The sequence below is a fragment of the Hibiscus syriacus genome, unplaced genomic scaffold (assembly GCF_006381635.1).
Source record: "Hibiscus syriacus cultivar Baekdansim isolate YM2019G1 unplaced genomic scaffold, ASM638163v2 tig00116997_pilon, whole genome shotgun sequence".
NCBI lineage: Eukaryota > Viridiplantae > Streptophyta > Magnoliopsida > Malvales > Malvaceae > Hibiscus > Hibiscus syriacus.
In genome coordinates, this window is record NW_024063513.1 from 4946332 (window position 1) to 4958908 (window position 12577).

Consider the following 12577-nt stretch of genomic DNA (forward strand, 5'->3'; position numbering starts at 1 on the left):
CAAGGACCAAAATAGCAAAAATAGAAACTTAAGGGACTAAATAGCAAATACATACATTTAAAGGATTAAAATAACAAAATAGAAACTTAAGTAATTAAAATAGAAAAAACTTAAAGGATCAAAATAAATAAATATGAACAAATCAGACCTAATAATCAAATTAAAATAAATACATGGACCAAAATTAAAATAACCCATAAATAATATTTATGATTAAAATAAAATAACAAGAAACATAAAGGATCAAATAACAATTAATCCTAAATATCCAATAGTGACTAAAATAAAATAATTAAAAATATTATAATCAAAATCAAAATATCATAAAAATATACAACTTACTAAAACAATGACTGAAATAAAATAGATACAAATGTCATGACCAAATTTAAAACATTAACAAAAATAAATAATAGACCATATCAATGGCTAAAATAAAAAAAATACATAAATCAGAGATCCAAATCCAAAAAATCCTAAAACATACATAATATATAAACTAGTGATTCAAATAAAAATAAATAAAACTAGAGGCTCGAAATAAAATAGCATAGATTTCATTAAATGCCTAAAATAAAACGTTACAATGTAGAAGGGACTTAAATAGCTATTAACCCATCACAGAAAACACGCTGAAGGGCCCAGTTGAAACGACGTCGTTTCATTAGGGACATAAAATAAAATAATCCATAAATATAAGGGATTAAACACTAATTAAACCAACTTCCATACGGTGACTAAATTACAATAATTACAAATGTAATGACCAAAATCAAATGTTAACAGAAATAACATAACAAACCATAACAGTACTAAATTATAAATTCTGAAAACTTAATGCTGGAAACCAAATAAATTAAAACTTTATTTAATGGTTTAATAATATGATTACAAAACGCCAGGGATCCAAACTGATAATATCCCTTAGCTCTAAAACACGGAAAAGGGGACCAAAACTGCATCGTTTTGGTTTGATAATATAAGCCCAAAATGGCTTTCATTCTCCCATCTCCCCTCATTTGTTTCATTTTAATCAAAAGAAGAGAGAGAGTTCCAAAGAACTCTCTCAACTCTCTCAAACGATGAGAGAACGACCAAGGTGGCCGGAGGCTCCCACGGCGGGGCCGGCGACGGTGCACAGTGGCCGGAGATGGACAATCGACCCCAAATCGTTCCTCTTTACCTCCTCTACTCGAAACCCAAACTAGTTTAGCTTAGAAACCCTCATAGAGCCATAGATCTAGGCTATTACCTTCAAGCTTCCTCGTTAATCCGATCGAAGGTATGGTTTCTCTCAATGTTCTTTTTTTCTTTTGATTCGAATAGGTTTTTTTATTTTTTCTCTCTTCGGTTTTCTTTTTTTTCCAAGAACTCTTGTAAATTTTTTTTGTTCAAAACCACTTATCCCTTTTTTTGAATACTTCCCCCTCCTTTTAATCTCCCCCCTTTCTTATTTGAATCCTCCAAATATATCACTGCATGCATGTCCATTTTTCTTCTTTGTTTGGTGAGATTAAGATGGGATTAGGATGGGTAATTAAATCCCGTAATTTTTGGGGTTAGGTACGACTTTATTTTCATTTTGGGATGATTTGTCTGTTGATGCAGATTTGTCATTTGGTATCTGTGGATGATGACGATGGTGTGGAGCGTTGTCGGTGGTAGGGACGGCTCGGAAAAGGAAGCTCGGTTGGGCTTGGTGTTGGCTCGATAGCTCGAAGCATCACTGGCGATGGTTGAATGTTAACAGTTTAGGGTTTCAGAAATCCTAGAAATATCGGATCACTGAATTGGGCAAAGTTTGGGTTTCGGGAATTGGACTGCAAAACATGTAATAAAACTAATTACTATTAATAATAATCAATAATAATAATATTAATAATAATAAATAATAAGTATAATATTTTAAGTCCGGACAAAAACGGGTGTCTACAGCTGCCCTTCTTTGCACATTCTTGTGTTAACAAGAATAGGGCAAAGACGAAAAAGACAACCAGTTTTTGTCTGATTCTTTTTTTTTGGAAACTTGATAGTGTTTGATTTGGGAGACGACTCTGCTCATATGTGATGAAGAGTTCTTGACCGTATTTAGGAAGGGTGATAACACGACTCATACGTGATGAAGAGTTCTTGAACGTATTTAGGAAGGGTGATAACACGACTCATACGTGATGAAGAGTTCTTGTTATCAAGGTTTGACGCAGCTCCTACGTGATGAGGAGATCAGGTCGGGTGATGACACGGTTCCTATGTGATGAGGATGTCAGGCCATCTAAGGGTGATAACACGGTTCCTACGAGATGAGGACAGCTAGTTATCTGGGGTGACATTGTTCCTACGCGATGAGGAAATCTGGTCAGGTGATGACACGACTCATACGTGATGAAGAGTTCTGGTCATCTTTAGGAAGGGTGATAACACGGTTCCACTCTGTTGGGGACGGTTGGTTATCTGAGGTTGACACGGTTCCACTCTGCTGGGGAAATTGGTCGGGTGATGACACTGCTCATCTGTTCATGAGTCTTGGCCATCTAAGGGTGATAACACTGCTCATACTATGATAAGTCTTGGTTATCCAGGGTTGACACTACTCATCTGTTCATGAGTCTTGGCCAAAGGATTTTGGTTTCAAAAGAAACCAATTCAGAGATGATACTTTAAAAGGAGTTGTCTCAAAAGAGACAAAATTTTGTTTCCTAATAAACGAACTCAAAGATTCTTTATGTCTCAAATAAGACAAAATTTGTTTTGAAAGAAAATTATCTCAAGCGAGACAACATTTTGTTTCGAGAGAAACAACATCAAAAAGTACTAATAGTTTGCTTGCTCCTGCTGGTGGTGGAAATGCCTTCATAAGGTCTGATAGTTCACATCAGGATGTTGAATCCCCGAAGATGCCGTAATATTCGACGTTGAATCTCCAAATATTCCTTAAAATTCGCTATTGAATCTTTAAAGATGCCCCCATTGTTCCTCATTGCTTACTTCAGCGCTGATTCTGAGCATGAGCTTTGTGTCTGAGAGCCACATGTCAATTACCAAGATCTACTCTAGAGAGTTTGTCTTGTTTGAAAAATGTTTTTCTTCTTCTTTTATTTTCAAAATCTGAAAATATCAATTAGAAGAGTTTTGAAAAATGTTTAATCAAAAGTTTTAAAAATATTTCCCCTTTCTAGGTTTTACAATTGAAAAATCATAAAACAGGAGTTTATTAAATATCAAAGAATTAATTACACTGTTAATTCTTCAATAAATTATAACTATTTGACAAGTGTCAAGATCAAAGCTATCTTTGGTAAATGGTTAAGTGAGGAAAGGGTAAAATGTCTCAGGTTATTGTGTTTGGTCAAAGTTTTGACATTCTTGTTTATTTGATGCTCACTGATTTGATTGGGTAGCTTGTATGCTCCTTTACTGGAAATGTTCTCAGATTCCCAGCTCTCATGATCACATTCGGTTTGTGTGATGCCTTATCAAGAAATTTGTGCGATCGCCTTAGCTGCACCATCTTTATATTCGAGCCACCTTTTTAGGTTTGCAACTCGAATCCTCCTTTAGTTTCAAGACGTCATTTAAAATTTACGTCTTGAACCCCCTTTGTTATTTTTTTCTATCATGCATTAAAGATTTTAGAAAACCTTTTGCAAATAAAGATTAATCCTGGTGGGCGGGATGAAATCTGAAGATAATCTCTTCTGTTTTAGATATCTATGTATGATTAGAAGGGACTTTTAAGGCACGTAATATAGGCCATGGTTCATGGTTATGAAAGAAAGGGATAAAAGGCCCAAATAAGTATTTCAGGGTTATTAAAGCAAGGATCAATTCATTCTGATGCCTTCAATCCTATCTTGCTCAATTTGAATCTGCTCGTATGTGTGTCTCTCTTGATGCTCTCTAGATGCTCCATGATCTTCGAGTGAAATGATTCTGGAATGATTGTGCTTGATCAATTTCATTGTTTCAAGTTTGATATGCTATTTGACTCGAGGGAATCTTTACATGTGTTTCTTGTCCCTTTTCCTTTGTTTACTTTTTCTTTGCTTCTTTTCTTTTTCTTCTTCTTCTTCAAGTGTAATATCACTTGACTGAATCAGGATTCACAGGATTAGGCAAATCTTCTCTATCCATTTCATCCAAAACCAAACTCCTCCTGAAAAGGCCTTTTTTACAACATAAGGACCTTCCCAGTTTGACATCCACTTCCCTCGAAAGTCTTTTTGCATAGGAAGGATCTTTTTCAGCACTAAATCACCTTCATGAAATTCTCGAGGCTTGACTTTCTTGTCATAAGCTCACATCATCATTTTCTGGTACATTTGGCCATGACAAATAGTTTTTAGTCTTTTCTCTTCACTCAAATTCAATTGATCAAATTTACTTTGTACCCAATCAGCCTCATCAGGTTTCAATTCCATCAATACTCTCAAAGAAGGAATTTCTACTTCAACAGGTAAAACTGCTTCTATACCATATACCAAAGAAAACGGTGTTGCCCCAGTAGATGTACTAACGAGTGTGTGATAAGCAAGCAGTGCAAAAGGTAATTTCCATGCCAATCTCTATATGTTTCAGTTACTTTTATGATGATCTTCTTGATGTTTTTCTTTGCTGCCTCCACTGCCCCATTCATTTTCGGGCGATAAGGAGCCGAATTATGATGTTTGATCTTCAACTTTGTGCAGATTTCCTTCATTAAATCATTTTTCAGTTTCAACACATTATTTGTAATAATCCCTTCTGGTATTCCATATCTGTAAATGATTTCTTTTTTTTAAGAATCTGCAAACTGCTCCTTTTGTGACATTAACATAAGAGGCAACTTCAACATATTTGGTGAAGTAGTCAATGGCCACTATAATAAAACGATGTCCATTTGAAGCCTTCAGTGAAATTGCTCCAATAACATTGATGCCCATATTGAAAATGGCCAAGGTGCATTCATTAGATGAAGTGGTGAAGGAGGAACATGTATTTGGTTATCATAGATCTGGTATTTATGACATCTTTGAGCAAATCTGATGTAATATTCTTCTATAGTAGACCAGTAATATCCAAATCTCATGATCTATCTAACCATTGTGAATCCATTTGCATGTGTTCCACAAACCCCTTCATGGATTTCTTCAAATCTTTTCTTGGACTCAATTCTATTCACACATCTCAAAAGCACCTAATCTTTTCTTTTTTTGTACAAAATGTCTCCATCGAGAACATACTCCATTTCCAATCTTCTCAAAGTTTGTTTATCATTCTCAGTTGCCTCAACTGGATAAGCTCGATACTTCACATACTGGAGAATATCGTAATACCATGGGAGATCGTCTTCCTCCTCTTCCTCAATATTGTAACAATGAGCTGGCATTTATCTTATACTCATTCGAATAGGCATCATTCGAGATTGATCATCAGCCTTAAACATGGCTTCCAACATAGCCAGCGTATTCGTCATTTGATTTTCTTCATGGGGAAGATAAGTGAAAGAAATTTCTTCAAACTCCTTGATCAAATTAATCGCCAAGTCCTTGTATTCTATCAATTTGGAATCTCGAGTCATCAATTATCCTCCAAGTTAATAAATAACCAGAGCAGAATCACCAAATACTTCCAAGCTTTTAATTTTGCGCTCAATTTCAGCTTGAATACCCAGGATACATGTTTCATATTCGGCCATGTTGTTTGTGCATTCAAATGCGAGCCTACTAGTAAAAGGATAATGATCTCCTTCTGGTGAAACTAGTATTGCCCCAATTCCATGTCTCACAGCATTCGAGGCACCATCAAAGTTAATTTTCCATTCTTAATTATTCGGAGCATATACTTCCGCCGCAGATATACTCATTAAGTCCTCATTTGGAAAATCAAATTTTACTAGCTCATAGTCTTCTAATGCTCTGCTTGCCAGAAAATCAGCAATAACACCTCCTTTTACTGCTTTCTGAATTATGTAGACCGTATCAAATTCAGGCAACAACATTTCCATCTTGCCATCCTTACAGCTAAATTCGTTGACTCCATCAGGTATTTTAATGGATCCAACCTTGATATCAACCAGGTGGTGTGATACAACAAATAATGTCTCAACCTCTTAGCAGTCCATACTAAGGAACAACACAACTTTTCGATCGAGGAATATCGAGTCTCACAGTCAGTGAATTTCTTACTAAGATAGTAAATAGCTCTTTCTCTTCTTCCAGTTTTGTCATGATGTGCCAATACACATCACATTGACTTCTCAAAGACAGTCAAGTACATGATCAATGGTTTATTTGGGATTCGTGGCATTAAGACTGGGGTAGTAAAATATTCTTAATTTTGTCAAAACATTTTTGGCAACTATCATCCCATTCTCTTGGGTTTTGCTTTCTCAATAATCAGAAGACTGGATCACACTTCTCAGTTAATTGAGAGATGAATCTGACAATATAATTTAACCTCCCCAGAAATCCTCGTACTTCTTTTTGCGTTCTAGGGGTTGGTAATTCCAAGTTTGCTTTGATTTTATCAGGATCAATCTCTATCCCATTTTTACTGACTACAAATCCCAATAAATTCCATGAAGTAGCTCCAAAAGTGCACTTGGCTGGATTAAGTTTGAGCTGGTATTTTATTAATCTTAAAAATAGCTTCCTTAGGACCTTCACATGTTCTTCTTCAGTTTATGATTTGGCAATCATATCGTCCACTTATACTTCTATTTCTTTATGCATCAAGTCGTGGAACAAAGTAACCATGGTAATTTGATATGTTGTCCCGGCATGCTTGAGTCCAAAGGGCATCACCTTGTAACAAAAAGTGCCCCACATCGTCACAAATGTTGTTTTTTTTATATCTTCAGGGTTTATTTTGATTTGATTGTATCCTGAAAAACCCTCCATGAAGGAGAAAAGAGCATGACCAGTTGTATTGTCAACCAATGTGTCCATATGTGGCAGTGGAAAATTATCCTTGAGACTTGCTCGGTTGAGATCCCAGTAGTCTACAGACATCTGAACTTGGCATTTGCTTCACCTTTCGGTATCTACTCTGGATTGATATCTTCACTCATGTGAGCAAATTTCTTCCACCTTGCCCCTAGTGTGGAGGGTGATTTTTGGTTAGGGTTGAATCAGAAGAAAAAATATTATAGGCTCAAAAGGGGACAACAAGGGATATATATATACATAAGGATAAATGAAACAAAGTCCTTCATCATCTTATACACAAAAGTCCTAGCAGAAGAGGTATCCCAGGGGGATATATTTTCAGGATTAATTATATTCACATGAAAAAAAATAATTAATTCATGATAGAATTATTTCGAAGTAATTCTCCTTTTCTGCTTATTGTTCCCTGCATGTCTCAATTGTTTAGGCTCAACTTCAGAAAATTGATGCCAGATGCCCCATGTTGTGTCTTTTGGTAGGAAGGTTCATGCTCAAGTGAACATCTTGTACTCAATGTCTTAAGTTTATTGGTAAAAATGTTGGGTTTATGTCTAAAAAGACGATGATGTGGCTTTATTGACTCAAAGATATCGGTATGACTCTTTGTATCTCCATGAATTATTCTGTGTCAAAAAAACGAGGGATTTTTTTAATTTTGGACAGGATAAAAAAAGTCTGATCTTGCCAAATGTCAAAAATCTATAATTCTTAAAGAATTAAAAGAATTCTTAATTCATTCGATATTCGAAGAACTAAAGATTAAAATTTGATCAATTATTCAACCTTAAAAGATAGCATAAGTTCATTCGTTTAAAAGATTAAACAAATATAAAAGACAAAACAAAAACGTGTTCAAACAAAACAATGCTCTCAATGAAAATGGTAGATGCGATGCCCCTATTCTTCTTTGATTATCCATGCCCCTGAATCTTCAGTGCCTTACAAATCTCAAAGGAATGTTTGGAGCTTCCTATGTGGTAGTTGTACACGAGATCAACATCATAGCCCTCGAGATATGAGGAATCTTTTCTCAGATCATTCTGAAAGGCTCAGTCCTACAACCAGCTGAACAACCTCCAACTGTACTAATTTTAGCTTTTTGCTTCCATGTAGTGTCACGTGGTTAGGACTGCTTCATAGAATTCTCCATGAATTAGCTCCATTTTTTTATAAAAATGCTTAAAAATAAAATGCAGATGCAAAATGTAAAGATGCAAATGCAGATGCAAAAATATTGATCCCAACGATAAATATCATAGAACAATTTTCACCAGTGATAAAAGCTTTCACATTACAAGACAGTCCACTTTACAAACATACTTTCGCTTAGATGGTTGAGTCTAAAGTAGACCACTGTTTCGTTTTAGATCCTTGTTTTTGAAAATGATGACCATGGAAATCAGATCTCACATGTTGTCTCAGCAAGGTGCTATTATCAAACACATGACTGTCATTGAAGAAATGACTGGTATGGATGTCCTTTATAGTGATAAGACGGGAACATTGACTCTTAACAAACTGAGTGTTGATAGAAACTTGATTGAGGTATTTGCAAAGGATGTCGACAAGGATCATATTGTCCTGCTTGTAGCAATAGCCTTTAAATTTGAAAATCAAGATGCCATTGATGCTGCTATTGTTGAAATGCTTGACTGATTCAAATGGTAACTGGCATCGAGCATGTAAAGATGCTCATGAACAAATCTTAACCATTTGCAATCTAAAATAAGATGTTAAGAATAAAGTTTATTCTATCAGTTTACAGATCGTGGACTTCAGTCATTAGGTGTTGCAAGACAGCAAGTGCCGGAAAAACAAAAGAAGATGCTGGTACTCCTTGGCAATTTGTTGGTTTGTTGCCTCTGGTTGGTCCTCCAAGGCATGATAGTGCAGAGACCATTCGTAGAACTCTTAATCGTGGTGTCAATGTCAAGATGATCACGGGTGATTGTTGAAAACATTTTGATATTTCGATATAACAAATTAAGATAAATGAATTTTGAGATTTTCCAAAAAGATTTTCTAAGTATATTTGATATAATTATTCGAATATCAAAATATTACTCCAAATCCTTCAAATGTTATTTTTAATCCTTACTCAAGTGTAAAATTAAGATTAAACTTAAAATATTTTCAAACAATTTTACAAAATATTTCGAATTATTTCAAAGCCAAAAATTCCAGATTGCTCAGAGGGAACCGATTCCCCCCAAGGGGGTACCGATTCCCCCCTGAATGGTTTGGATCCCAGAAAAACATAATGCTCGGAGGGAACCGATTCCCCCTGTTTAACGGTCAAAATATTTGAATTTTACACTTAGGGAACCGATTCCCTATGAGGGGAACCGATTCCCCTCACGCTCTAAGCTGTTGTATTAATTGTTTTCACACTTCAACGGCTCCATTGACTCCACTAATCATCCCCAACGTTCAGAATCAATTGAGGGAGTATTTAAACAAGTTCTGAAGCCTTTGATCAACAAGAAATCATAGAGAAACAAGAGAGAAAGCATCAAACACCAAGTTTGTGCAAATCAAGCCAATTTTCCTTTCAATATTCATTTTGCTTTCAAGAACACCATTTGTGCTCATTTGTAATTATTTTTTAGTGATATTTTCTTATTCTAGAATTGTGCAAACATCTTAACTTGTGAGGTTTTCCTTGTAAGTTTGCAAATTTGTGTATTTCTCTTTGAAAACAAGTGTGCTCAAGAATTTGGGGTATAATTCTTGAGGGAGTTTTAAAGTTACTCTTTGTCCTCAAAAGAAAGAACAAATTAGTGAATTTGTTGGAAAATCCTTAGTGTGGATAGCTAAGGTAGTGGACGTAGACTTTGGTTGAGAAAGTCGAACCACTCTAAATCGTTGTGCAAATATTTTCAATTTTCTGCAAAACTTCCACCAAAATTTTAATTGCCAATTCACCCCCTCTTGGCCATTTCCATCAATCGATTAGCTCAACAATTGGTATCAGAGCCTCACTCATTTGAAGGTTTAATCACCTCTTGAGTCGATCTGGGAAGAGTTAAATTGATAAAGATGGCGTCTACTTCTGGTTCATTCTCCATGGAAGAATCCAGACCTATTGGCATGCCTCCACACTTCAATGGAACAAATTATCGTCATTGGAAGATGTGTATGATGATATTCATCAAAGCATTTGATATGGAAGCTTGGATGATAATCAAGAAAGGATATTCCTCTCCTACTAAGAAGGCAAAGAAGTGGAGTGTTCAAGAACGGAAGGAAGCTCAACAAAACTCAAAGGCTATGCACATGTTGTGTTGTGCAATTGATCCTAATGTATATAAAGGAGTTTCTTCTTGTTCAAGTGCCAAGGAAATGTGGGATAAGCTTGAGGAGATCTATAGAGACAAGGAAGAAGAATAACCAATAAAAGTGGTGTCTCTATTAGCTCTCACAGAACCAAAGGTATCTTCTAACTCAAATATATCAAATTCAAAATCTTTTAATGAGTTACAAGATGCTTATGATAAATTATTTTCGGAGTTTGAGACCATGAACTCCAAATACAATAAATTGATTTCTAAATTTATTGCTAAAAATGATCTTCTTTTGAAAGCTAAAACAGACTTGGAAAATCAAAATGAAATGTTGAGAAATGAGTTAGAGCTTTCAAAAATAAAATCTAAAAACTTTGAAAAAGAAATTTTCAAATTAAACAAACTTCTTCTAGAAATGAAAATGGATTTTGAAAATCAAAATGAAATCTTGAAGAAGGATTTAGAACTCTCAAAAATGAAATTTGAAAGTATCGAAAAAGAAAATTTCAATTTGAAAGATAAGCTTGAATGTTTAACAAGAGAAAAAGAGATCATTCTAAATAATTCATCTAGTTCAATAATGAAAATATGTTCACATTGTCATTATCATGGTCATAAGGAACATACTTGTCCTTTAAAGAAAGGAAAACGATTTAAAATTAGACAAATATGGGTTCCAAAAGGAACAAGAGGCATTGAAACTAATGTTCAAGGATCCAAAGCAATTTGGATACCAAAATCTACTTAAATGTCTCTTGTAGGTGTGTGAGAGAAATGGTGATAAAGATGATGATATTCAAAATGCTCTAACCACACATAAAAAGGGAATGGGTAACCTCTAAACTTAATATTTTTATTATTTGGTTGCTCATTTAGTTTATGCATGCATGAGGTTTTAAAATGTTGAATTATGTTTTATCTCATGTATGTTAAAAAAAATATTGTATGATGAACATGGTAATTTTTGGTAATGTTTTATAAACTCTAGTTCATCATATTATTTTTTGGTCAAAATTGTTTTTAAAATGTAATTGATATCTCTTTAACAATTGATATCGATTTTTCAAGAACTTTGGTTTTGCAAAATTTTGACCTGAAATTTTTCTTAATGTTTATGCATAGATTTTTGCTTAAATATTATAAAGTTTTAATGCATAACATTTTCAAAAACTTTATGCATGTGCTCTTAATCTCTATAATCAACATTGCATAATGTTTTATATGTGAATGGGTTAAAAGCATAATCTTTTGAAAAAAAAATTTGATAAAAGATACAATGTTTTCTTTTAAATGATTGCAAAATTGATTGACATTGCATCTATTTTCGATTATGCTTGTTGGTCATAGAATAGGAAACATATACATGGTGCATTTAGACTCTATAGAAAAGACTAATTTATGCCTAGTTGCAAAGGATGAGCATGATAGTTGGTTATGGCATAGGAGACTAGGACATGTTAGCATGAGCGTTTTGCAACGGTTAGTTCAAGGAGAATTGGTTCGAGGGCTGCATAAACTAAAATTTGATAATGATAAAATCTGTGATGCTTGTGCTAAAGGAAAACAAAAGCGAGTTTCTTTTAAATTCATTAATGACGTATCAACTAGTAGAGTATTACAATTGATCCATATAGATCTTTTTGGGCCAACTAGGACTACTAGCTTGGGTGGAAAACAATATGCATTTGTCTTGGTAGATGACTATTCTAGATATACTTGAGTTCTATTTTTAAGCACTAAAGATGAAGCATTAGAACATTTCATCACATTTTCAAAAATAATCCAAAATGAAAAAGGTTACTCTATAACTAGTGTTAGGAGTGATCATGGCACTGAATTTGAAAATCTTGGATTTATTGAGTTTTGTAATTCTAATGGTATTAGCCATAATTTTTCAGCACCTAGAACCCCTCAACAAAATGGAGTTGTTGAGAGGAAAAATCAAACTTTAGAAGAAATGGCTAGAACCATGCTTTGTGAAAATAATTTGCCAAAATATTTTTGGGCGGAAGCCACAAATACCTCTTGTTATATTGTAAATCGAGTAATGATTAGGCCAATTTTAAAGAACACTCCATATGAAATTTTCAAAATAAAAGCCTAACATTAGTTATTTTCATCCTTTTGGATATAAATGTTTTGTTTTGAACAACGGTAAAGAAAACCTTGGCAAATTTGATGCTAAAAGTGATGAAGGAATTTTTCTGGGTTATTCCTTAAATTCTAAAGCTTATCGAGTATTTAATAAAAGAACTTTAGTTATAGAAGAGTCTATACATGTTGTTTTCGATGATAATCCCCTTCCGATGAAAGATTCTTGTGTGAATGATGATGTAGGTATTATAAATACAAATGAAGTTAGACATG